Source organism: Nycticebus coucang, chromosome 19 (genome assembly GCF_027406575.1).
Source record: "Nycticebus coucang isolate mNycCou1 chromosome 19, mNycCou1.pri, whole genome shotgun sequence".
Classification (NCBI taxonomy): Eukaryota; Metazoa; Chordata; class Mammalia; order Primates; family Lorisidae; genus Nycticebus; species Nycticebus coucang.
Genome location: NC_069798.1, coordinates 23479410 through 23507391, shown reverse-complemented (window position 1 = coordinate 23507391; position 27982 = coordinate 23479410). Strand labels below are relative to the sequence as shown.

At 39.6% G+C, this 27982-nt stretch overlaps 1 long non-coding RNA gene across 5 annotated transcripts; it reads right to left on the bottom strand.

The window, feature by feature from the left end:
- Positions 1–1000: 1000 nt before the first annotated feature.
- Positions 1001–27336, bottom strand: LOC128571595 (uncharacterized). 5 transcript variants are annotated; one of them, XR_008375932.1, is made up of 4 exons: positions 27204–27336; positions 25674–25766; positions 10155–10302; positions 1001–1751 (listed from the first exon to the last, which is right to left on the bottom strand). It is a non-coding gene; the product is annotated as an uncharacterized LOC128571595 (long non-coding RNA). The 5 variants fall into 5 exon arrangements; XR_008375928.1 differs by lacking the exon at positions 10155–10302 and having other exon boundaries at positions 1001–1255; positions 1663–1751; XR_008375931.1 differs by lacking the exons at positions 10155–10302; positions 27204–27336 and adding an exon at positions 27014–27114 and having other exon boundaries at positions 1001–1255; positions 1663–1751.
- Positions 27337–27982: the final 646 nt, after the last annotated feature.

The following is a 27982-nucleotide window of genomic DNA, read 5'->3' as shown; positions in this document are numbered from 1 at the left end:
ACATTAAAGCCAGTCATAGGAATGTGAAAGATTCTTTAGAAGTTATATGACATTCCTGATAATAAATGATTGATGAATATAACATATAATGTATCGTATAGCTATACTCATTTTGCCTATAACATATATTTGAATAAATTATCGTATATATAATGCATCAAACACATTTATACACACACGTGTGTATTTACTCCCTCTGTAAATAATGCTACACTTTTTTTCTTATAATATTGCAGGAATTAAGGCATGGAATATAATACATTCTAATATTTATTGAGTATTTGGTATGTTCTAAGCATGTTTCCTAATTTAACCATCATAACTACCTGTTTAAATATAATTCTCAAAAAGATAAAAATATGATTCTCATTCTAATACAGAAAGAACCTATGTTAAATATTTATTAACTCATTAATGAGGGAAGCATGATAAGGTGGTCCAAAGAGTGTTTTGAGGAACTGGATGTTCATAGGCATATAAGAGGAATGTTAGAATAAGAGGACAATAAAAAAAATACGTAACTTGTAGGGCGCCAGCCATATACACTGAGACTGGCGGTTTGAACCCAGCCCCAACCAGCTAAAGCAACAATGACAACTGCAACAAAAAAAATAGCCAGGCGTTGTGAGGGGCACGTGTAGTCCCAGCTACGTGAGAGGCTGAGGCAAGAGAATCACTTAAGCTCAAGAGTTGGAGGTTGCTGTGAGCTGTGATGCCACAGCACTCTACCCAGGGCAACACAGTGAGACTCTGTCTCAAAAAAGAAAAAACCAAATCACCCGAAGTGAACATAGCCATACAACTCAGCAATCCCTCGTTGTACCTGAAGTAATAAGGAGGGGTAGCTTGCACCTGTCGTACAGTTCTGTTCAGATTTAAAATAGTGCAGTAGTTGGACAACATTACCTTGCAAATCCTAGTTTTGAAATTTTTCCAAGTATGTTTAATTAATACCTATATTTCTTTTTAAAAAGCATGAGTTGTTTATTTACTTGTTTTTATTATTTTTGACTTGGCATATTTAATTTTTATTATACAGCATTCAATTAAAATGGACAGATTTTTTAATAAGAAACAAAAATTAGAAGGCGTCACATATTGTTGCATCCAGTACATTGGAAACTAAATTAAAAACAATTAGTCATCAATACAACAAAGATTGTCTATCATTTGGTTTCATACGTAGTAAAAAAAAATCCACCACGTCCCACATGCGTAATTTGTGGCAAAACATTAGTAAATGAAGCTGTGATTCCTAGAAAATTAAAGAGACATTTACAATCCAGACATTACCACTTGTCCCAAAAGCTGGTGGAATATTTCAAATGATTCATACTCAGTAATACAAAAAAAAGCTAAAGTATGGACCAAATATGCAATGACAATCACTTCTCGGCCTTTTGGCTACGATCAAGTGAAATATGCAATGATACCAGATAAAGCACAGGGAGGGAGTTACGCAATTGCAGAAATTAGTAGCTAGGAAAATGAAATCTCATCCAATTGCAGAATCTGTTATTTTACTAGCCTGGTGTGCAATTGTAAAAACAGGGTTTGGACAAGAATACTAAAAGAAAATTTTAAAAATTCTACGTTCAGATAATATAATTTCTCAGCTTGTTAAGGATTTTTGAAAATACAGAATGTCAAGTAAAATCTCACCTCAAAGAAGTAAACATGTTTGCAACTCAGTTGGATGAATCTACTGATATCAGTGGTAAACCCCAATTTTTAGCATTCAGTAGATTTGCCTGTAGAGAAGAAATCAAAGAACAGTTTTTATTTTGTTGACCACACCAAACAACAAAGGGCCAAGATATTTTTTATTTGATCGATAATTACTTTATTTCTAAAACTCATCTTGGGGTTTCTGCATTAATATTTGTATGGATGGAGTCCTGTCTATGTCCAAAGGTGTAAAAGGATTTGTTACACTTGTGCAAAAAAAAATTCCAAAAATTATTTTTACACTCTATTTTCTATACAGAGAAGGGCTAGCATCAAAATCATTAGTGCCTGAATTACAAAAGGTTCTATAGGACACTATTAAAATTGTTAATTGTATAAAAAGCAGGCTGTTGCAATCAGGATTATTCACAGACCTGTTTCTCAATGGATGCTTCTCATATGTAACTCTTACTGCGCACAGAAGTGAGATGGTTATCTTGAGGAGTTCTATAAAGATTTTATGAATTAAAAGAAGAAATTTCAACCTTTCTAAAAATGCAACATTCTCGGTTTACTTTGAGACGAGGTTTAGTGCAATAAAGTTGCATTTCTTGCAGATTCATCCAAATATTACCAAAAAAGTAATGGAAAGAAATACTTCTTCTGTTCTCAACATCATGTTTGTGTGAAGTAAGCTTTCTTACAATGAATAATATTAAAAACAAAAATCAATAAATCATGGCTAGAATACTTGGAAGAAGATTTAAGGGTTTCCCTGTCCAAAATTTAACCTTGCAAAGAAGATATTCTAAAGAAAGTCAAGCTCACGTATCTCATTAAATGTTAAGTTTTAAGAATCAGAAAAGTAAATAAGAATTTTAATTGTTATCTTTTTATTACAAATCATAATAAATTGTTTTGTTTTACTTTTTGGCCATGCTAATGCATTTTGTTTGTGTTAATAAATAAATAAATACAGTATGTTTTTTTAACTCCTTTTTTTGATCAACATAATTTAAGTATGCCACAGAAGGTTAACTATAGGTTCAAGCATGCCCTAGAAAAAGTTGAAAAACACTGGTCTAAACTCTTAACTTGCATCACAAATCACACAAAAAGATCTGTATAAAAGCTGAAGGAAAGTTGCCCTGGATAAATGAGCAATCCATGAGAGGGCTGGTTAAATAATGCCCCGGGATGATACTTAAAGCTTGGGCTGGCCTCTTCTTGCCTCATATACAAGTTTTAGATAATATCTGTTAACATACCCTGTCATGTTAAGTACTTTTATTCTCTTCCTTAATTTAGTAGTGTTAAGAAAATAAACCAGTTTTAAATATGCTAAATCATATACACTTTATAAAGTAGTAAAAAGGCCTGAGTTTGAGTAGGTAATCTCTCCTGTATGTTCCTATCTATAAATTAACTATATTTATATCGCTCATATTTATTACATGACTTCAAATTTATTACCTGATTTTTGTCTTATTTCTCTTGTTTGACTGATTTTGTGTATGTGATTTTTTTTTAAATTAGAGGTTATACCAAATTCTTTTGGTAGATAGGCAGAATATTAATATAGAAAGATTTCAATACAGATTTCTTTTATTTTTGAGACAGAGTCTTATACTGTTGCCCTGGATAGAGTGCCATGGCATTATCATAGCTTCCAGAAACCTCAAACTCTGGGACTCAAGTGATCCTCTTGCCTCAGTTTTCTATTTTTAGTAGAGAACAGGGTCTTGAGCTTGCTCAGGCTGGTCTCAAACTCCTGAGTTCAAGCAATCCACCCACCTTGGCCTCCCAGAGTGCTAGGATTATAGGTGTGAGCCACCACGTCTAGCCATCAGTACAGATTTAACTTTGTATGCCTATATACATTTCTGTCTATATAGCTTTCAAGCTGTAGATTAATTATTAATTGTGTTGTTTTGTTTTTCATTTTCCTAAGACTGTAGGCTCCAAACCCTACTTGGCTATTGTATATATTATACAATGAGATTGTTACAGGTTGTTTAATTTTGATATGGAAAACAATCTTCGATGGCCATTGCTGGGATCCTTAAACCAACTGGTTAATTCACAATTATGTATTATTGGTCAGGAAAGAGCAAAACCCTATATAACTGTATGTTTTAAAAATCCAACTCATTATTATTCTTAGAAAAACAAGTCCAACTATCTGTTTGTTTTATTAGATTTTATATCTTTGGAATAAAGCATGATAAAAGTTGTACTAGGAATAGATGCAGACCTTTTATGAGTTCTCTTATGCTATTTCATAAGAAGATAATGGTTTTGCCTACCCAATTCTATTATTCTTAAAGGCCTCTATGTTCTTCAGATTAGTAACTGTAATAATTGTATAATTATAATTTTTTTTTTAGAGACAGAGTCTCACTTTGTCACCCTTGGTAGAGTGCCATGGCGTCACAACTCACAGCAACCTCCAGCTCTTGAGCTCAGGCGATTCTCTTGCCTCAGCCTCCCAAGTAGCTGGGACTACAGGGGCCCGCCACAATGCCCGGCTATTTTTTGTTGCACTTTGGCCAGGGTCAGGTTCGAACCCGCCACCCTTGGTATATGGGGCTGGCGCCCTACTCACTGAGCCACAGGTGCCGCCCTGTATAATTATTATTAGTAGTAGTACTTGATGTTTTGACTTAGTATTTATTGCAAAAGTTCTAGGACCAATTTTTTGCATTCAGCTTTTTTTCTTCTTCTTGTCATTAATATTGTTTTGTTGAAGACAGAGATAACAAACAAGGATTAAAATCCTGGGCCAAGATGTATGATTTATTATGATTAGAGAATGTCCAATAGCCCTGTCTCAATCAGAAACACCAGCTATTAACTCTCAAAGTAATATTTAAATCTCTTAACCCTGATGATTTGCAAAAGAGCCAATGCAAAGGAGTTGAGCTCAGAGCTTTCCACATTTCTCTATATGGATTCTCGGACATCTGCAGGAGTACCTGAGTCAGACATGTCCTTGAGTGCTTTTATTCTATATATATCACACAGCTCACCAGGCAGGCTCAGAGCTCTGGCTATTAAGGCTCATGCTTTTCTTAATACTGGTTTGATCTCTGACCTTAACTATGGCAAAAATCAGCATTTCTCCTAGTTCTAGGGGCTCATGTTTTCTCAAGTCAGGTTCTGTCTCAATTTCTTTTTAGTATGTATTTAATTGTAGCTTTTCTCAATTCTTCTAAAACAATCCAAACAGCAAACAGAATCCCTGTTCCTTTACTCTCTGCCACTCACCCTAACCACATACCATAAACTCAAGGTGGTAGATGGGGCTGGTTCTTCAGAAGGAGCAGCATGGTACAGAACTGAGGAATAGAGAGCCTGTCCCCAGACATCTGGGTCATCCCTGTTGTCTTTTTTCTCCTCAGGTCTCCCTCACCCAGCATTTCTAGATCCCTTTTCTCTCTCTTCAAATCCTTTGCTTCTCTCCACTTTCTACTCATTCTTGGGCTCCCTTTCTCCTCTCCAAACTATAATTTTTTATGAAAGAGAGTTGGTTCCCAGACTCTTCTTTTCTTTGCTCCTTCGCTTCTCAGACCTCCTTTTCTTTAGCTAAGGATGATTACTAAGATGCTTTGCTAAACAAAAAACTTTTTCTCCCTAAACAAAATTCTGCCATGAGCTAATCTGTTTTGTTTTTTTTTTGGTTTTAGGATGAGAATTTTTTTTTTTATTGTTGGGGATTCATTGAGGGTACAATAAACCAGATTACACTGATTGCATTTGTTAGGCAAAGTCCCTCTTGCAATCGTGTCTTGCCCCCCAAAGATGTGGCACACACCAAGGCCCCACCCGCCTTCCTCCTTCCCTCTCTCTGCTATTCCTTTCTCCACCCCTCCCTCCTTCTTTCTCTCTCTGCTCTCCCCTTATCAGCTAATTTTTTAATCAAAAGAATACTATATATATAGCTCCGTGCCTGTAGCTCAGTGGTTAGGGCACTGGCCACATACACTGGGGCTGGCGGGTTCAAACCCAGCCCAGGCCTGCTAAAAAATGACAACCACCACAACAAAAAATAGCTGGGCATTGTGACGGGCGCCTGTGATCCTAGCTACTTGGGAGGCTGAGGCAAGAGAATCGCTTAAGCCCGAGAGTTTGAGGTTGCTATGAGCTGTGGCATGGCACTCTACTGAGGGTGACATAATGAGACTCTGTCTCAAAAAAAAAAAAAATACTATATGGGTAAGATTTAAAAAAAAATTTTAATGGTGGGTAGCGCCTGTGGCTCAGTGAGTAGGGTGCCGGCCCTATATACTGAGGATGGTGAGTTCAAACCCGGCCCCAGCCAAACTGCAACAAAAAAATAGCTGGGTGTTGTGGCGGGCACCTGTAGTCCCAGCTACTTGGGAGGCTGAGACAAGAGAATCACCTAAGCCCAGGAATTGGAGGTTGCTATGAGCTGTGATGTCACAGCACTCTACCAAGGGTGACAAAATGAGACTCTGTCTCTAAAAAAAAAAAAGAAAGAAAAGAAATTTTAATGGTAAAAGATGGAGACTTTACATCCTTTGTACTAACCTGGATGGAAGTGGAATACATTATTCTTAGTAAAGCATCACAAGAATGGACAAGCAAGAATCCTATTTTACTCGATTCTCATATGAGGACAGTTGATGACCTAGTACATGGTGGGGGGTGGGGAAGGGGAGAGCAAAGAGAAGGAAGGAGGGGGGGTGGGGGAGAGAAAAACAGAGAGAGGCAAGAAGGGAGGGGGGTGGGGGAAGGGAAGAGGAAAGACAGGGAAAGGAGGAGGAGTGTGGGGGGAAAAGTAGAGCAGAGAGAGGGAAGGAGGGATGGGGGTGGGGGGGTATGGTATGTGATATAACTTTTGGAGGCAGGACACAATTATAAGAGGGACTTTACCTAACAAATGCAATTAAGTAACCTGGTTCTTTGTACCCTCAATTAATCCCCAACAATAAAAATAAATAAATAAAAATTCTAATGGTAAAAATGAAATGCAGAGAAAGTGTGACTTCCTCCCACCCCATACTGCAAAGACCCTAAGTTTCATGGTTCACTTTCCCAAAGTATCTCCACATGCCAGTTTCTTGGGTATGTAAGTATAAATATATCACCATTATCTGAAAAATAATGTGCTGCGTACCTCCCCTTTCTCCTCCATATCCGCTCTAGACCTCTCTTCCCAAGCTCAGATTCTCTCACCTCCAGCTTCATGTTGGAAGACATGAGGAAGAGAAGATAGAGGTGGGGCCTGGTCCTGCTCCCTCGGGTCCTGTTGGTGGCTCTCTCCAACCACCCCATCCTTCCAGTTCCAATAATTGTGGCTTTCCTTCACCTCTTCAGACCTTTTTGTGGCTACAGTACTTCATACTATCTCTAGAGGTTTCTCCATAGCTCACCCAGAATTTCTAGTCTCCTTTTAAAACACAGATGATCAGCTTGACTCTGCTATCTGTTGTCTGCAGGGATCTCCAGAATACAAATGGGAACACATCTGGAGCTAACATGTCAGGCTATATCAACGCGCGTAAAATCTACCTTAGGTCTTCACAAGCTTAATTTTGCAAGCATAATTTTCAATTGCATTGTTGTAAATTATTTACCTAGTCTATTATTGGTGGCAATTAGGTTGTTTTGGTTATCCTGTGATCCTGTGATCCTGGGTGTAACATTGCTGCAAACGTATGTCTTTGTGCTTGTATCTCTGCACTAATGTACAAATGGAACTGCAGGATGATTTTCATTTATCTTTTTTTAAATTAATATGAGGGTACAATATTTAGGTTACATTGTTCTTACTTCCAGGGTAAAGTTCCGTTTGTAGAAGAGCCCCTCACCCAGGGGGTGTTTTATACATCCTCGCAGTGTGCACATTAGGTGAGATCCCGTCTCCTGCCCTCCCTCCTTTTGCCACATGTCCTCCCTCCTCCCCCTACAGGATGATTTTTAAAAATAATAATTCTGTATCAAAGAGCATATGTATTCGTATAAACTACTGACTTAGTTGTAGCCTTCAACTACCTGTAAGATGTTAGTCTGAATTTATACGAGGGAAACCTTCCTTCCATTGTAATCACATTGAAAAGAGTCAAAAAACAAGGATAGAAAAGTGAAACAATAGCTAAATTAAATATACAGCAGAGAATCTAACACAGAATGAAACATACAGAGATGGAGAGATAGAAAATTAAAGGAGGTGAAAAATGGGCAGCAGGAATGGGAAGATCCAACATTCACTTAGAATTCTTGAAGGAGCATCTAGAAGGAATGTGAGAAGAGCAATATTCAAAAACCTAATGGCCAAGAACTTTCCAGAGTTTAAGAAAAACATCCCAACACCGAATCTTTACCAGATAAATAAAAACACATTAGTCACAAACATAATATGAAGCCGCAGGACACCAGAAAAAAGAGAACATTGTAATCATGATGGAGGAAAATTATCTACGAAAGAATAACAATTAGACAAATAATAGCCATAGCCACCACAAGACACGATACCTTCAAAGGTTGGGAAAAGAAAAAAAACTGTCAACATTGAGATGTATACCAACCTAACAATCATTGAGTAGTGAGGGCAAAATAAAGACAAATTTATTTAATTTATTCAATGGCCTACAGACCCTTCCTGTTAGAACTATAAAGCTAAAAAACAAACAAACAACAGCAACAAAAAAATTATAAAGCTGCACCTCCAACCCCTGGGCCCTAGTCTATTAGGAGTCTGGTTGGCAGAAGTCAGCCTCACTACTTCTTTCCTCCACGCCCCACCCTGGTGGAAAAATTGTCTTTTGTGTAAAAATTGTGTTCCATGGAACTTAGGAACGAGGCTGCCATGCTGCACAGCAAGAGGTGAGAGGCAGGTGATTAAGTGAAGCAGCTTCATTTGTATTTACTGCCTGCCAGCAGCCCCACCTAGCACATCACCACCTGAGCTCTGCATGCCAAGACCCACTCCCATCACTCTTCCACTCCCATCCACATAGGTGGAAAAACTGTCTTCCATGAAACCAGTCCCTGGTGCCAAAAAAGGCTCAGGACAGCTACTATAAGGACATACTTCAGGAAGAAAGAAAATAAACCTACACAAAACAACAGGTGCAAGAAGTTATATGGAGAAGAGAAATGGGTAAAATATCTTGGAAAATATCTATATAAGCATTAATCCTAAAAGCAACAGTAACAACAATTTTTTTTTTTTTGAGACAGAGTCTCATTTTGTTGCCCTTGGTAGAGTGACATGGCATCATTGACACGGCAACTTCAAACAACCTGGCATCAATTTGTCACGGCAACCTCATGACAACCTCAAACTCTTGGGCTCAAGTGATCCTCTTGCCTCAGTTTTTCATTTTTAGTAGAGACGAGGTCTTGTTCTTGCTGAGGCTGGTCTCAAACTTGTGAGCTCAAACAATCCACCCACCTGGGTCTCCCAGAGTGCTAGGATTACAGGTGTGAGCCACTGCGCCCAGCTTCAACAACAATTTTTTAAAAAAGCAATTTCATGGGATTTAGAACAAATCGAAATAAAATAGTAGGCATGGCAAATGATGTGGAATGAAGATTGGAGAGAAACTAAATTGTTTTAGGCCTTTGGTTGAGAATAGACATTGATAATTTAAGAATTACTTAAAAATAATAAAAATTTAATTTTGCATAGTAAAATGTGAGGATATGAAAAAAATAACAGGAATATAGAAAATAGTGAAGAGAAAAAGAAAATGAAATAAAAGTTGATTAATCAACTGCAATATTTGACAGGAATAAAAAAGCCAAGAGAATGTATACTGAATAAAATTTCTCCTTTTTAGTCTGATTATATTTTTGCATTTTTTTCTGTTACATTTTTTCTGTTTACTTCTTCTGCAATATCAGCTGTGTAAATAGTAGTTTATATCGGCTGTCTCTCATATTTTTTCCCTGTTGTTTTACTTTGCTCAGATTTCTCAAGCCTGGTATCACTCGTATCTCTGACTGTATTTTCTGCAATGTCTGTTATCTTTTTATTTCTGCTCACATGGCGATGACTTTGTGATAATATTATTTTCTCTTTCATTTCTCTTCCCTAGCTCTGCCAGTTCATTTTGGTCTGCTTCCTTGAGCCCTTTTAACTCTATTTCCCAGGGATAGGGGTGTGTGTGTAAAAATTCTTATTAAGTTTTAATCTCAATCTTGATATAATCTTTCAAGAATTATATATATGTGAAAATCTACCTTTTGTATGTCATATTTTTTTTCTTCCTCTTTTTGTGTTTTATCCTGGCTCCTTTTTGACCATTTCTGTTTTGAATGTAGTTATTCTCGTTATATTTGCAGTTATGAGGCCGGGAGAGGACCTGAGGAGCAGCTGGGTTATAAAATGTTGCCTACAAATGCCCCAAACCCTGGAATTTTGCCTTGTGGTGTGATTCTAATCCAGGCAAGGAGAAACTGGTTTTCTGTGAATCGCTCTTTGATGTAGTTTTCTGGTATGTGTACCTTTGACTTACCTTTCACTACTCCACAGATTACACAAATTGGCAGCTCTGGGCTGTATGTCATCCAGGGTTTGGGCACCACCCAGCACATCGGTAGTCTGCTTCTTACAGAAATGGTGCCTCTGTGCACTGCTGGTTGAATACCTCGTCCCCTCCCACACTGTCAAAAGAGGTCAGGGAGTCTCCAGGTAGCCCAGACATGGCCTCCACTTCCAACGGAGGCGCTGGATGTTCTGCCTCTGGGAAGTTGCACTACTTCAGAGAATTCTTCCCTCTGACAGTTCTGTCCTGAATGTATTGAATGAGAATCATCTTCTGGCATTTTCCCTGACTGTGGGGCAATATGCCCAGGCTTTCTTCATGTACTATTGTTCAGCCTTTTAGGTGTTTTCTGGCATCTTAGAAAATGCTTTGTTAATTTCAGGAAGAGGAAGGAGCAGAGATGTTTTATTTCATTAGTTTAAACTAGAACCCGCCAGTCCTGTCTTTAATAATGTTTTCCTCTTGCTACAAATACTATATTTGTTCTAGCCCCTTTTCTCTGTGGCAGTGAATAAATTTTTTTCTTAAAGGTAGGTAAAAAGTCACCTTGTACCTTATTTTAATGACTTGTACTTCCTAACATTAATATTCCTCTTCCACAGTATAGCATGGCCCTTAAGATTTGCCATTATGATAAAAGCTTCTTGGAGATTTTAATGCCAATTTTACAAGTAAGGTCAGGAACTTGATCAAGAGTGTTTAGAATTAAGTGTTCATTTGTTAATCACTATGAATTCATCTTGCTAAAATTATTCTAGCAATAACAGTTAAAGACTTACAAGGTCTGGGGTAACTGGTGTGTAAAATACAGAGGAGTAAAATTCGTTTCAGTTGTTTTATATTCTTGATTTCACATTTACACTTATTATTAAGAAGTTTTATATTGATAAAGTGGTGTTTTAGTTGAGAAATTTTTACCACATGGCAAAAAATAGAGAAAATTTTTACTGAAATTAGTTATTTTAAGACAACTTGTATCAGGACCAAAACCTTAATCAATCAGTAATAATTGCCAGTTGCAATAAATAGCCCTGTGGGAAAAAAAACTGTACAGGTGCTTTTTCTTTTCATCAGTGGATCCTTGGTTCATTAGCTCTTCCAACCCACCGCAGTTTAGAGAGCTTCTGAGCAGCTGTTCTCTATCTTAGAACTCTATTGTCCTGAAAAGGTTGGAGTGTTTAAAGATGTCCAGCCTTGGGCAGCACCTGTGGCTCAATGGGTAGGGTGCCGGCCCCATATACCGAGAGTGGCGGGTTCCAACCTGGCCCCGGCCAAACTGCAACAAAAAAATAGCTGGGCATTGTGGCAGGCGCCTGTAGTCCCAGCTGCTCGGGAGGCTGAAGCAAGAGAATGGCCTAAGCCCAGGAGATGGAGGTTGCTGTGAGCTGTGACGCCACGGCACTCTATCCAAGGCAACAAAGTGATACTCTGTCTCTAAAAAAACAAACAACAAAAAAAAAGATGTCCAGTCTTGCTTGGGACACATCTGTATGCTGAATAAGCAAAGGGGTGTTGTACATGATGTAAGCAGTACGGCTTCACAACAAAGGAAGAATCCTTTCCAAGTGTTGATCTTTTACACTTCAGACTCCTTAGCAGATTAGTCTGGAAACTCTTCCTGTTTCCATCTTCCTGAAGTAAAATCTTCATTTTTTAAAGATAGATTAACCTTCTTTCCCACCTTGGAAAAACCTGTATTTTTCATGCCTAGTCAGGTGAAGAATACTAGAGACATAACTGCTGGTGACTATTATATCATAATTCGGTGTTGTCGCTTGCCTTGGAAGCATGCTGACTGTTCTGCCCTAAATTATCTATTTCCCAGGTAAGTGATGGTAATTCTACACCTTGCTCGATCTCCAACATTCACAATAGCATTTAGGGAGAATTTACATTTTCATAATACTGAATTTTCTATCCTTTACATCTTTAAGCCTTTGTTTCTGTTTTTGTTGGTGATATTTTTCCTTCATATTGGCTTTGTGCATTTCCTTTTCAGTTTATTGATAGGTATTACATTTTGTTGCTGCTATATTTGAGAGCTTTTTGTTGTTGCTGTTTATTATATGATCTCACAGGGTTTGTTTGTTTTTTGATACAGAGCCTCACTCTGTCATCCTGGGTAGAGTGCCATGGAGCTGCCATCACAGCAACCTGAAATGCTTGGGCTTAGGCAATCCTCTTGCTTCAGACTCCCAAGTAGTTGGGACTACAGGCACCCATGACAACACCTGGCTAGTTTTTCTATTTTTACTAGAGTTGGAGTCTTGTTCTTGCTCAGACTGGTCTCAAACTCCTGAGCTCAGGCAATCCACCCACCTCGGCCTTCTAGAGTGCTAGGATTACAGGACTACAGGTTTGAACCACCATGCCAGGCCCCTCTGACAGGTTTTATACGGAGTAAGCTATCAATTTTATCAATTTTGTAATATAATTTGGTATATCTCTCATTTGCTATTAGTTTTTGTGATATTTAAAAAATAGATATACATAAAAGAGGCACTTACATATTAATCTATTAACATGTATTATCATATTAACAGGCTTCTTCTCTATGCTCTGAGTACCATGATATGTTCACCCAGGGATGCACTAGTGAACTACACCAACAACAAACACAACCAACAAGCACAAGTCCAAACCGTCCTGAGTTGAGTGGTTCTGTAATGCATGTGGTTTTCTTCTTCTTTTCTTTTTTTTAGAGACAGAGTCTCACTTTGTCACCCTTGGTCACAGCTCACAGCAACCTCCAGCTCCTGGGTTTAGGCGATTCTCTTGCCTCAGCCTCCCGAGTAGCTGGGACTAGAGGCACCTGCCACAATGCCCGGCTACTTATTGTTGTTGTTGCAATTTGGCCGGGGCCAGGTCTGAACCTGCCACCCTCAGTATACGGGGCCGGCACCCTACCCACTGAGCCACAGGCGCCGTCCCCCTGCATGTGGTTTTCTTGACTCAAGACTCTCCTTCCGATTTTTGTTTTGAGTTTTGGTGAATAATTTTGACATGCATTGATTTCCAAAGTTATGATATTATGGTGTTCTGCAAAGGACCAAAGCAGAGGGTCAAGAAGTTGGTTAGAACATACATTTTTTGGTAACTTATGATGCTTTTAAGAAAAAATTTGAGGAAGCAGAGAATAAAGAATAATAGGAGATTAGGAGACATCTTCTGATATTTTGAAGGCTATCATAAAAAACATTTCTCAAGACTGAGGATTGAGCAATCAATTAAGTACAATGCCTAAAATACTTCTCCAGAAGAACCGTAGGACCTTATATTAGGTTAAGTATGAAATGTCCAATTTCCTTAAGTACTAAGTTTGACAGTTGATATCTCTGACATTTCACTTTGACACTTCTTGTTTTATTTTTAATGTGAAGGTACTTTTTCGTATTTTTAAACACATGTTTTGGCTTTCAAAAAAATTTTTAGAGCAATTTTTGTGAAACCATGGATAATTCAAAAATTCGTGTTATTTGTGCATCTGAGTTCCACCATGCAGTGCAGATAGCTCAAAATATCAGTGAAGCATTTGAGAAGGGTATGACTAATGAACACACAGTATACTGATGGTTTGAGAAGTTCCAGCCTGGTGGTTTTATCTTGAAAATGAGTCAAGTGGGAGATGGGAGCACAAGGTGGATAAAGATGAGTTGAAAGGTACAGTGGAAGCAAATCCTTTTCAACCTATGCGTGGCTAGCAGCAAAGTTTGACATTACTATTCCAGCAATATTGGGCCATTTAAAGCAAATCAGAAAGGTGAAGAAGCTGGATAGATGGTTTTTGCATGAATTAAACGAGTGTCAGAAGTGAAATCGCCTTTGCACTCTCCTTTCTTTTCTGTCACCACCTAAAGGCAAATCATTTCTGAACCACATTGCTACATATCATGAAACAAGGTTCTTTTTTGACAATGGCAGGAGTTTGACACAATGGTTAGATAAAGATGAAGTACCAAAACATAGTACAAAACCAAATATTCCTCAAAAAAAGTCAATGGTATCTGGTGGTCTAGATGAAACTCACTACAGTTTCATGAAACCTGGTCAACTGATTGCAGCAGGTGTCTACTGCAACCAATGGGACTAAATGGTGAGGATGCCTGTGATTAAGCAGCTGAGATTGGTCAAAAGAGACAGCTCATCCAGGAGCACAAGACAGTGCTCCACCCATTCACACAAACACTGCTGCTCAAACTACAGAAGTTGCACTTGAGAAATCTCTGTCCCATATTCACCAGACTTTGCACCAACTAACGCTTTAGTCAGTGAGGGGAATCACATAACTTACAAACAGTGATGATTTTTATTACTTGCTATTATTTTACTTCTTAAATTTTTAACTATGTGCATTAATTAGCTAATTCTTGCCAATCTATGTCCTTTTCATGACTTGAATGGAGAGGATTCTTCATTAATCACATTGATGCGATTTGTTTGAGACAGCTCTTTACAAAATGAAAATATAGGGTGGCGCCTGTGGCTCAGTCGGTAAGGCGCCGGCCCCATATACCCGAGGGTGGCGGGTTCAAACCCGGCCCCGGCCAAACTGCAACCAAAAAATAGCCGGGCACTGTGGCGGGCACCTGTAGTCCCAGCTACTCGGGAGGCTGAGGCAAGAGAATCGCTTAAGCCCAGGAGTTGGAGGTTGCTGTGAGCTGTGTGAGGCCATGGCACTCTACTGAGGGCCATAAAGTGAGACTCTGTCTCTACAAAAAAAAAAAAAAAAAAATGAAAATATAATCTCCCTACCTCAATTTTATGAAGAGTTTTAACAGAAATTGTTTAATTGTATTCAATGCTTTTCTGGCTTTTATAAAGGCACTGTATGCCAATAACTGTATGAAAAAATCACTCAATCCTATTAGCTCTCAGGACAATACAAATTGGAGCCAAAATGAGACATCACTACATTCTACCTAAAATGCTAACAGTTATAGGGATGACTATAGTAAGTGTTGGTGAGAATGTAAGCAACTTGAACTCTCAAGAGACTGTAAATTGGTATAATCACTTAGGAAACCTGTCTACCAGTTTCTCTTTAATCTGAGAATATATACATCATATAATCTAGAATTTCAACTACAAGGTATATAACGAATAGAAATGCATATGTATGTTCATTTACTTACACTGATTTTATTTATTATTGACTCGCGTTGAAAAGCAATGTCCCTTAATAATAGTATAGGTAAATAAATTGTGGTATATGAAACAATTACCTACTCTAAAAAGAAAAATACTGTAGTTTTTCTTTGACCTAATATGTTGGCGTATGTAAATAATTTGCCTAATGTTGCTAGGTGCTTGAACTTCTGGGGCAGTCTTTAATGGTCATGGTAAATTGGTATTAGTCATACTTTTCAGATTGAAATGCTTTTGGCTTTTTTCTCTGTTTTAGATAGCTCTGATATACCTAAAGTTCTTATTTTTTTACATGTCTTTTTATATTAATTTAAAATCACTCCTGTGATTATGAACTTGTGGATTTTAGCGTAAGTCAGGACCTTTGTATACAGAAATCTTTTCTTGGATTTATCTGAATCCTATTTCAATATATTTTTTTTTTAACTTTTTTTTTTTTTTTTTATTGTTGGGGATTCATTGAGGGTACAATAAGCCAGTTACACTGATTGCAATTGTTAGGTAAAGTCCCTCTTGCAATCATGTCTTGCCCCCATAAAGTGTGACACACACTAAGGCCCCACCCTCCTCCCTCCATCCCTCTTTCTTCTTCCCCCCCCATAAACTTAATTGTCATTAATTGTCCTCATATCAAGATTGAGTACATAGGATTCATGCTTCTCCATTCTTGTGATGCTTTACTAAGAATAATGTCTTCCACTTCTATCCAGGTTAATACGAAGGATGTAAAGTCTCCTTTTTTTTAAATAGCTGAATAGTATTCCATGGTATACATATACCACAGCTTGTTAATCCATTCCTGGGTTGGTGGGCATTTAGGCTGTTTCCACATTTTGGCAATGGTAAATTGAGCTGCCATAAACAGTCTAGTACAAGTGTCCTTATGATAAAAGGATTTTTTTCCTTCTGGGTAGATGCCCAGTAATGGGATTGCAGGATCGAATGGGAGGTCTAGCTTGAGTGCTTTGAGGTTTCTCCATACTTCCTTCCAGAAAGGTTGTACTAGTTTGCAGTCCCACCAGCAGTGTAAAAGTGTTCCCTTCTCTCCACATCCACGCCAGCATCTGCAGTTTTGAGATTTTGTGATGTGAGCCATTCTCACTGGGGTTAGATGATATCTCAGGGTTGTTTTGATTTGCATTTCTCTAATATATAGAGATGATGAACATTTTTTCATAAGTTTGTTAGCCATTCGTCTGTCATCTTTAGAGAAAGTTCTATTCATGTCTCTTGCCCATTGATATAAGGGATTGTTGGCTTTTTTCATGTGGATTAATTTGAGTTCTCTATAGATCCTGGTTATCAAGCTTTTGTCTGATTGAAAATATGCAAATATCCTTTCCCGTTGTGTAGGTTGTCTCTTTGCTTTGGTTATTGTGTCCTTAGCTGTACAGAAGCTTTTCAGTTTAATGAAGTCCCATTTGTTTATTTTTGTTGTTGTTGCAATTGCCATGGCAGTCTTCTTCATGAAGTCTTCCCCCAGGCCAATATCTTCCAGTGTTTTTCCTATGCTTTCTTTGAGGATTATTATTGTTTCATGCCTTAAATTTAAGTCCTTTATCCATCTTGAATCAATTTTTGTGAGTGGGGAAAGGTGTGGGTCCAGTTTCAGTCTTTTACATGTAGACATCCAGTTCTCCCAACACCATTTATTGAATAGGGAGTCTTTCCCCCAAGGTAAGTTCTTGTTTGGTTTATCAAAGATTAGGTGGTTGTAAGATGTTAGTTTCATTTCTTGGTGTTCAATTCGATTCCAAGTGTCTATGTCTCTGTTTTTGTGCCAGTACCATGCTGTCTTGAGCACTATGGCTTTGTAGTACAGACTAAAATCTGGTATGCTGATGCCCCCAGCTTTATTTTTGTTACAGAGAACTGCCTTAGCTATACGGGGTTTTTTCTGGTTCCATACAAAACGCAGAATCATTTTTTCCAAATCTTGAAAGTACGATGTAGGTACTTTGATAGGAATGGCATTGAATAGGTAGATTGCTTTGGGAAGTATAGACATTTTAACAATGTTGATTCTTCCCATCCATGAGCATGGTATGTTCTTCCATTTGTTAATATCGTCTGCTATTTCCTTTCTGAGGATTTCATAGTTTTCTTTATAGAGGTCCTTCACCTCCTTCGTTAGGTATATTCCTAGGTATTTCATTTTCTTTGAAACTATGGTGAAGGGAGTTATGTCCTTAATTAGCTTCTCATCTTGACTGTTATTGGTGTATACAAAGGCTACTGACTTGTGGACATTGATTTTATATCCTGAAACATTACTGTATTTTTTGATGACTTCTACAAGTCTTGTGGTTGAGTCTTTGGGGTTCTCTAAGTATAAGATCATGTCGTCAGCAAAGAGGGAGAGTTTGACCTCCTCTGCTCCCATTTGGATTCCCTTGATTTCCTTGTCTTGCCTAATTGTATTGGCTAGAACTTCCAGCACTACATTGAATAGTAAAGGTGACAGAGGACAACCTTGTCTGGTTCCAGTTCTAAGAGGAAAAGCTTTCAGTTTTATTCCATTCAGTAAAATATTGGCTGTGGGTTTGTCATAGATAGCTTCAATCAGTTTTAGAAATGTGCCACCTATGCCTATACTCTTCAGAGTTCTAATTAGAAAAGGATGCTGGATTTTATCAAATGCTTTTTCTGCATCTATTGAGAGGATCATGTGATCTTTATTTTTGCCTCTGTTAATATGGTGGATAACGTTTGTAGACTTGCGTATGTTAAACCAGCCTTGCATCCCTGGGATGAAGCCTACTTGATCATGATGAATGACTTTTTTGATGATAAGCTGTAATCTTTTGGCTAGGATTTTGTTGAGAATTTTTGCATCTATGTTCATGAGTGAGATTGGTCTGAAATTCTCCTTTTTGTTTGGGTCTTTTCCTGGTTTTGGTATCAGGGTGATGTTTGCTTCATAGAATGTGTTGGGGAAGATTCCTTCTTCCTCAGTTTTTTGGAATAATTTCTGCAGAACAGGAATAAGCTCTTCCTTGAAGGTTTGATAGAATTCTGGAGTGAAGCCTTCTGGACCAGGGCATTTTTTAGTTGGAAGCTTTTTTATTGTTTCTTTGATCTCAGTGCTTGAAATTGGTCTGTTCAGGAGGTCTATTTCATCCTGGCTAAGTCTAGGGAGAGGGTGTGATTCCAAATATTGATCCATTTCCTTCACATTGTCAAATTTCTGGGCATAGAGTTTCTGGTAGTATTCAGAGATGATCTCTTGTATCTCTGTGGGATCAGTTGTTATTTCCCCTTTATCGTTTCTGATTGAGGTTATTAGAGATTTTACTTTTCTATTTCTAGTTAGTCTGGCTAATGGTTTATCTATTTTATTTATTTTTTCAAAAAACCAACTCCTTGTTTCATTAATTTTCTGAATGATTCTTTTGTTTTCAATTTCATTGATCTCTGATTTGATTTTGGATATTTCTTTTCTTCTACTGAGTTTAGGCTTAGATTGTTCTTCTTTTTCCAATTCCATAAGATCTCTTGTGAGATTGTTGATGTGCTCTCTTTCTGTTTTTCGAATGTAGGCATCTAAAGCGATGAATTTTCCTCTCAAAACTGCTTTTGCAGTATCCCACAGGTTTTGGTAGCTTGTGTCTTCATTGTTGTTATGCTCAAGGAAGTTAGTGATTTCCTGTTTTATTTCTTCCTTCACCCATCTGTTATTCAACAGAAGATTGTTTAATTTCCATGCCTTTGGGTGGGCTTGAGCATTTTTGTTAGAGTTGAGTTCCACCTTTAGTGCCTTATGGTCTGAAAAGATACAAGGTAAAATTTCAATTCTTTTGATTCTGTTGATATTTGTTTTGTGTCCCAGGATATGATCAATTTTGGAGTATGTTCCATGGGGTGATGAGAAGAATGTATATTCTTTATCTTTGGGGTGGAGTGTTCTATATGCATCTATCAAGCATAGTTGTTCTAGGGTCTCATTTAAATCTCTTACAGCTTTGTTTAATTTCTGTTTAGAGGATCTGTCCAGCTCTGTAAGAGGTGTGTTAAAGTCCCCTGTTATGATGGTATTATCAGATATCATATTGCTCAGACTGAGTAAGGTGTGCTTCAAGAATCTGGGAGCATTTAAATTGGGTGCATAAATATTTAGAATGGAAATGTCTTCTTGTTGTAGTTTTCCCTTGACCAATATAAAGTGACCATCTTTGTCTTTTTTGACTTTAGTTGCTTTAAATCCAAATGTATCTGAAAATAAGATTGCAACTCCTCTTTTCTTCTGAATTCCGTTTGCCTGAAAAATTGTCTTCCAACCCTTGACTCAGAGCTTTAATTTGTCTTTTGAGGCCAGGTGTGTTTCTTGCAGACAGCAAATGGATGGCTTGTGTTTTTTAATCCAGTCAGCCAATCTATGTCTCTTCAGTGGGGAATTCAAGCCATTAACATTTATGGAGATAATTGATAAGTGTGGTAGTATTCTATTTGTCTTATTTGGTGAGAGTCCATTGCTTAGTTTTATCTTTTGCATCAGTGTGGAGGTTAGGTTCTGGCCTTTGATTTCTGAGTTCTTACTTTGCTGCTGATCCATCGTGGTGGTCAGTGTGCAGAACAGGTTGAAGTATTTCCTGTAGAGCTGGTCTTGTTGTGGCGAATTTCCTCAATGTTTGTATATCTGTAAATGATTTGATTTCTCCGTCAATTTTGAAGCTTAGCTTAGCAGGGTACAGAATTCTGGGCTGAAAATTGTTCTGTTTAAGTAGATTAAAGGTAGATGACCATTGTCTTCTTGCTTGGAAAGTTTCATTAGAGAAGTCTGCGGTAACTCTGATGGATTTGCCCCTGTAGGTCAACTGGCGCTTACTCCTGGCAGCTTGCAGAATCTTTTCTTTTGTCTTGAGTTTGGACAGGTTCATCACAATGTGTCTTGGAGAAGCTCGGTTAGAGTTGAGGTGACCTGGGGTCCGATATCCCTCTGAAAGCAGTGTGTCAGACTCTTTGGTGATATTTGGGAAATTTTCTTTTATAATATTCTCTAGTATGGCTTCCATTCCTCTGGGGCATTCTTCTTCCCCTTCTGGAATTCCTATAACTCGTATGTTGGAACGCTTCATAAAGTCCCATAATTCTGACAGTGAACGTTCTGCTTTCTCTCTCTTCTTTTCTGCCTCTTTTACTGTCTGAGTTATCTCAAGAACTTTGTTTTCTACCTCTGAAATTCGTTCTTCTGCATGGTCTAACCTGTTGCTGATACTTTCCATTGTATCTTTAAGTTCCCTAATTGACTGTTTCAGTTCCTTCAGGTCTGCTATATCCTTTTTATATTCTTCATATCGTTCATCTCTTATTTGATTCTGTTTTTGGATTTCCTTTTGGTTATTTTCCACTTTATTAGCAATTTCCTTCATTGTTTCCATCATTTCTTTCATTGTTTTCAACATGTGTATTCTAAATTCCCTTTCTGTCATTCCTAACATTTCTATACTGGTGGAATCATCTGCAGTAGCTACCTCATGGTCCCTTGGTGGGGTTGTTCTAGACTGGTTCTTCATGTTTCCTGGAGTTTTCTGCTGATTCTTCCTCATGAGTGATTTCTTTTATCTGTTTCCTTGCCCTAATTTTCCTTTCACTTCCTCTTGCTCTTTAAGTTCTTGTGCCTGTGGAAGTTGTGGGCGGGTTTAGACGGATTGAACACACGCGACCTCTTGCCGGTTTTCCACTGTTTTAGTCCTCCTCTTGGGGTCCAGAAGTCTCTCGCTGACTCCCTGTATCTTCATAGGAGTGATGATAGGCAGTTCCCACCAGCCAGAGATGCCTGGAGTCCTATCTCCCCAGACTCACGGTGCCCAGATGCAAGGAAGCTGTTACTCGGCTGCCATCTTGCTCCGCCTCTCCTCCTATTTCAATATTAAACCATTAAAACTCAGAAACTTTTTCCAGAGAAAGATTTAGTCACTAAAAGAATAGATTGAGAAAATCCTATGAGCCTCCGGGCATTACATATGATAAAAAATAGGAAATGGTCTAGAAATACTCTTCATTAAAAGTTACTCTGGGCAGTTCGTGTGTACCTCAGCCAGGAAGGACGCGTTGAGGTTGGTATACCCATCAAGGACAGTAACTACCATGGCGTCCAGTGCTTGGCCTCTTGGCCAGGCACCTGCGGATTCACATTGTTGGAGCATATGTTGTATCCCCGAGGGTTGCAGCTTTCTATAAGTTTGTGTGGTTGAACCAAGAAAGAAGGTATATGAGATTTCTACAGAAATTATGCATCTATGAAAGATTTTGAGGAGATGAGGAAGGCTGGTATCTTTCAGAGTGTAAAGTGATTTTGGAATATAAAGAATTACTTTGGGCTGATTTACATAGACGTTTGTCACTGACCTGTGTTCCTGAGCTATGAATATGAATGATAAATAAACTATTAATAAATTTTTTAAAAAGTTACTCTGTATCATAATTGCATTTCTTGATTACTTTTGTTGGCTACAATTATGAGATTCTTGATAAGATAGAATACTTTCATTACATACTTTTTTTTTTTTTTTTATGGAGACAGAGCCTCAAGCTGTCACCCTGGGTAGAGCGCTGTGACATCACAGCTCACAGCAACCTCCAACTCCTGGGCTTAAGACATTCTCTTGCTTCAGCCTCCCTCATAGCTGGGACTACAGGTGCCCACCACACAACCCGGCTATTTTTTGGTTGTAGTTGCCATTGTTTGGCAGGCCCTGGCTGGATTCGAACCTGCCAGCTCTGGTGTTTGTGGCTGGCGCCTTAGCCACTTGAGCTATAGGCGCTAAGCCACTTTCGTTATGTACTTACTTTTCATCTATATATTTTATCTTTTATTTTTATGAGTCATTTGCCTATGCAGATGGCTCTTTTGATGGTGCACTGTGGGTGACTTAAGGTGAACATGCTTGCATTCTTTGTTACAGTAAATCCAAAGGAATACACATAATTATGCAAGAGGTTAAGAGTATCCACTAATTAAATAACTACTTACTGTTCTGTTTTGTACTAGGTTCTTGGATTCTCTTATATAGCATCAAAATAGAATTGTTTTCAGGAAATGACTTCTTAAATATTAAATGACTGAGTGTAGACGGTTTTCATCATCTTAAGTCAATTATTTTGAACTGTATCAAGTAATAATTTTTGTTTTCTTTTTAACAAGGATATGTGTCGGGTAGCGCCTGTGGCTCAGTTGGTAAGGCACCGGCCCCATATACCGAGGGTGACGGGTTCAAACCCAGCCCCATATACAGAGGGTGACAGGTTCAAACCCAGCCCCGGCCAAACTGCAACCAAAAAATAGCCGGGTGTTGTGGCGGGCGCCTGTAGTCCCAGCTACTTGGGAGGCTCAGGCAAGAGAATTGCTTAAGCCCAGGAGTTGGAGGTTTCTGTGAGCTGTGTGAGGCCACGGCACTCTACCGAGGGCCATAAAGTGAAACTCTGTCTCTACAAAAAAAAAACAAAACAAGGATATGTGTCAATAAAAAAAGTATCTCTCAGACATGCGCAAGACTAACCACTGTAGAATTCAAGGGAGGTATGTGGACATTATTCTGTCTGTTCAATAGCCAAGTTTATAGACTTTCTCTCTAGGGTTGAGTTTCCAGTGGGTGTACATAACACTTGAGGTTCCCTGTGTGTCTGGATTACATATGTGCCAAAAGTTTGATTTCCCTCAGCCTTTTGGCAGGTACTACCAGGGCCCACACAGCTGAAGCCTCAGGCAGGCAAAGGAAACCTCCTATATTACCCTGGTAAAGAACCACCCCTTTCCATGGAAGGCACTGATCACTGCATTGGTGACTTAACTACTCCTTGAGTCTTTGATCTTTGCTTTTTAATGTCTGTCCTCCCACCCTCCAACCCCATACTTTTTTGATCAAATTCTCATTTCCATTTGGCAGGCTTCTTTTTCCAAGACCTCCTAGAATTTGCTGGTCTTGAGTCAGGGGCCACTCAGATTCCCTTTAAGGCAAAACTAGCAATCTATTAAGTAAACCTAGCATTAAACAGAGAAAAGGAATGGATAAAGTGAACACAATCCATTAATTTCTTCATTTTATCAACTGATTCCAGGCAAGGACTAGACAGTGGGGCCTTAACTTTATATACTGCTTTTTACTTCCCAGTGTACTACCATGTAGTATAATTCACATAGTTTATTCATAAACTTGATAAAGTTTGAAAGATGGATTGCATATGCTCATTTCTAGGCAAAGTAATTCACATCAAAATGGGAGCTGGTGTGGTTTGTAGAAAGAGCACCGAACTAGGCTGAGAACATCTGGCTCTCTCCCACCTGTGCTCTCTCCTACTAAGTGACCACAGGCCAGTTATTTTTACCTCATTGAGCTTTAGTTCCTCATCTCAAAATGACATGCCATACCAACCCCAAAGGGATGTTGTGAAAGTGACCTCAAAGTGGTTTGAATACTTGAAAATGCTATAAGGCACTCACAGGACGTGAAAGAACAATCTTGGATCTAAGGTGAGAGATGGAGGCACTTTGAGATTAGCATGAAATTTGAGTCAAATGCTGAAATCAGGATTGTTACCACTATGGTGGTTTTCTTTTTAAACTACAACACAGAATTATCATAAAGTTCTGCATTCTTTCATATGCAGGATTGGGGAAACCTAGCTTTAAAGTGATCGTGTGTACTCTCAGATGTGTGACATATATATTTTAAAATTTCTTTAACATAATCTAAATAAGATAAAGGGACCAGTACATTTTTTTCACAGCAGAACTCTGACCATAGTAATAATGAAAATTTTTATTTAAGGGAAGTTTTTTTGTATCACATTTTGGAGTATATATATTCCATTTTATGGATCAGGCCAATGTCTTTTATAGTAGTAAATTAAATTATGTAAATAAAAATTCAATTGTCTAAGCATAATTCATCAACCTAATAATTTTCTTAATTAGGTGTTTAAATAGATAATTACTATATTTTATCAGTGATTGTAATATAGAGGTCTGAACCTTTAGCAACCATAAAAGTGAGGTTCTGTACCCTATTTTCTTTCCCTACTTTTTCACCCTAATTCACAGAAAAAAAATATTAATTTTTATTTTACCAAGGTTGTGAGCAAATCCAAACACCTAGTGTATATTGTTCATCCTCCCTCAGTTAGACAATATGGACTAAATAAAATGTCATCTATCTCATTAAACAAGTACATTTTCCTTTTTTGTTTTAAATGCAATGTCCATGATATAATTCTTTTTAATATAAAGAGAAAACCATTAGTTATGACTTAATTTATTCAGTTTGATAATTCAGATATTTAAGAGCATGGGGTATCTAGTAGACAAAATATATTAATAATAAAAAGACTATTTGGTGGTAATAAATTTTGAACAAAACCATTAAACAAAATTTACTCTGTCTTACTATTATAGGATTAAGGACTTTCTGATGTCCTAAAAACTAAACTTTTAGACTTCTATAAGGTCTCTCCTCTGTTGTGTGGCTCATTTGGCTCCTTAGGAATAACGGTTGATAGTTCAGGTTTGAAAAGATTTGGGAAGCATTTTGGGGGCTCTTGAGTATTTTATCTATCTCTGCTTTAAAAATGAGTTGAGACCATGCTGCATCCCTCAGACTATTAGAGACCAACTTAATGGATTACTCACTAGGAAATTTGATGTTTAAAAGGAAAGAGACAAGCATCACTTATTACTATTGGCAGAGAGTAATCCGAAGGGGAGATTTTTAAAAATAAATTTTTCAAATACTTAAATAGTGCTTAACACGTACTAGACTCTCATGCTCTTTACAGGCATTAACTCATTTAATTTAATCCTCACATTAATGGCTGTACTGACTGAGCTTGTTTTCTGGTACAAAATATGATGTTTACTCTAGGGGAGAAGGAATCGGTCTCAAGAGGTACCCCTGTGTACTTGCTAACAAAACCCAAAAGAGACGGGGTTAAAATTATGAGATAGTCACCTAGGCCAGGCACATCTGTACAGACACTTCAAATTTCTTCTTAAAAAAACATCAACCGGGCGGCGCCTGTGGCTCAGTGAGTAGGGGGCCAGCCCCATATGCTGAGGGTGGCGGGTTCAAACCCAGCCCCGGCCAAACTGCAACCAAAAAATAGCCGGGCGTTGTGGTGGGCGCCTGTAGTCCCAGCTGCTCGGGAGGCTGAGGCAAGAGAATCACGTAAGCCCAAGAGTTAAGAGGTTGCTGTGAGCCGTGTGACGCCACGGCACTCTACCTGAGGGCAGTACAGTGAGACTCTGTCTCTACAAAAAAAAAAAAAAAAAACATCAACCATCAATTTCTATGATATTAATACTTTCCTCAATTCTGACCTAAACTTCCCTTTAAGAAAAGCCAAGCTTACCTAAGAACAGTCCATTGCTAAGACCGGAAAAGGTATGGAATTCTCTCTAGATCAATGGGATGGTAGTATTAGCGTTATAGACGATCAGTTGAACTGGCACAAAGAAAGAGATATGAAAAGTCAGTGGGGTTGGAGAGAATATTTTTGCTTCTTCACCCTTCATGGATTTTATTTTGCTTGCATAGATGCTTGTTTTTGTTTTTTACAGGTGACTTTTTTTTAAATATGTTGTTCCACTTTGCATTTCACATGCCCTTAAGCATATAAAAATGTTACAAAGTGATGTCATTACCTTTCACATAAAATATTAAATTAGCTAGAGAATTGAGTAACTTGTAAGTACTCAAAAAAGCAAAATACTTAAAATGGTAATTTTTTTTGCGACAGGGTCTCACTTTGCCTGCGGTTGGAGTGTTGGGGTATGATCATAGCTCCTTGTAGACCCAAACTCCTCCTGCCTCTCAGCCTCTTGAACATCTGGGACTACAGGCATGTGCTACTACGCCCAGCTAATATTTCTGTGTTTTCTAGACGAGGGTCTTACTTTTGCTCAGGCTGGTCACCCAGTCCTGGTCTCCAGTGATTCTCTAGCTCAGGACTCCCAAAGTGCTAGGATTACAGATGTGAGCCACTGCACCTGGACAAAAAATGAATTTGAACTTGGTGATCCTGTTCAGTGAACTAATGGGATATATAAGGGATCATTTTGTGTGCCAGACATTGTACTTAGCATTTTGCACAGTTATACCATTTAATCTTATTGTCCTGCAAAGTGGTATTATAATCTATTGTTCGGGGGCTGAGAAAACAGGCTCACAAATAGTAGCTTGTCATAGGTCTCACAGTTCACAAAAGGCCTAGGGTTATAAACTAGGTGTTTCAAGTGCCACATTACACAGCACTATCTCAGAGACATCTAAGACACAGGAATTTTGGTAAGAAGGTACCAAATTTGCTAGCTATCAATGATTGTTCAATCTGGAAACACTCAGAAAACAACGGCAGTAGGACACCCGACCACCTTCCGCATGATTGGTTGAAAAAGAAACACCTGCACGCACACTTTGGAATATGTGACTAAGCTAAGGACCAGGACTAATTTAGTTAGCAGGAAGAAGCATTTGAACAAAGGGGAGACCACGGCCTAGGAGTGTATTAAACAACATGACGGTTTGGCTACAGAAGCTCCACGCGGCTGCAGCGCTCAAGGGCCTATTGGCTGCACCGAGAGGTCCTCTCCGCTCCACCGGAATAGACAGAGCCACAGTATACGACTGCCCAGAATCCACCTCCAGATGTGAAGGCCAGTCCAGGTGTAAGGCATATACGTGCACCCTTACCACATTCTGACAGTTTCCAGAGGAAGATTAGGTTGGGGCGGGGAGATTCATTAATCCAGGTCGGAAATACACCTAGTTCCCCAAAGGAGTATTTTTGGAGGAAATCGCATCATATAAGTCTCCTTTTTGAGATACCCCTTTTCCTTCAGGTACATCATCCTTCATTTCTGATCCCCAGAGTGGAACGCACCCGAGGCTCGTGACGCGTTCGTCAACCCCCGGCGCGGCGAGCTGGGGGACCCCAGGCGGCGGGGACGGCTGTGACGTAGGAGGCGGATGGGCCCCAGCTGGGGGGTGGTGCTCTGCGCGGGGCGGCGCGGGCCTATCAGGACGCGCGATGTTCCTGCGAGGGGCGGGGGTGGGGGGGTCTTCCAGGTTTCCTCGGGTCCCGGCGCAGCGCCGCCTGCCGAGTTCCGGGCGAGCGCCGCCCGCGGCGGTCTCGGCGCGCCCTCTCCTTCAGATCCGCCCCCTTCTCCGACCCAGTAGCGGCTCCGCCGGCCCTCGGCCTCCTCCTCTGCGGGCTCCTGTGCTCTGCGCGCAGCGCGAGTCGCCGGGTCGCGCCGGTGTCGGCGGGCCGTGCGGGGGCGGCGCCGGCGGGGGTGCCTCACCCTCGGCCGGCGGCTGTGATGCCGCTGCCGCCTTCGCGGCCGGGCAGGCAGCTGGCGGCCACTGGAGTCAGAGCCGGAGCGCACTCGTCGCTGGCCGGGACGCCGCCCTGGCCTGCGCGAGGCTCCCGCGGCAGCCGCGGGGCGCCGGGCTCCGGCGCGGCATGAGGAGGAGGCTGCCTGCCAGCGGGCGCCCAGCTCCTCGGTCCCCAGGGCCCCCGAGAGCCCCCGCGCGTGGCGTGCGCCGGCTGCGGCCCCGGCGCCCACGCTAGCCCCGCGCAAGCTAAGACGCCGCGGCCCGCAGGAGGAGGCGTCGCGGGCCTGCGGAGCGAACGCGGGCCAGCCGGACCCCGAGCGCCGGGAC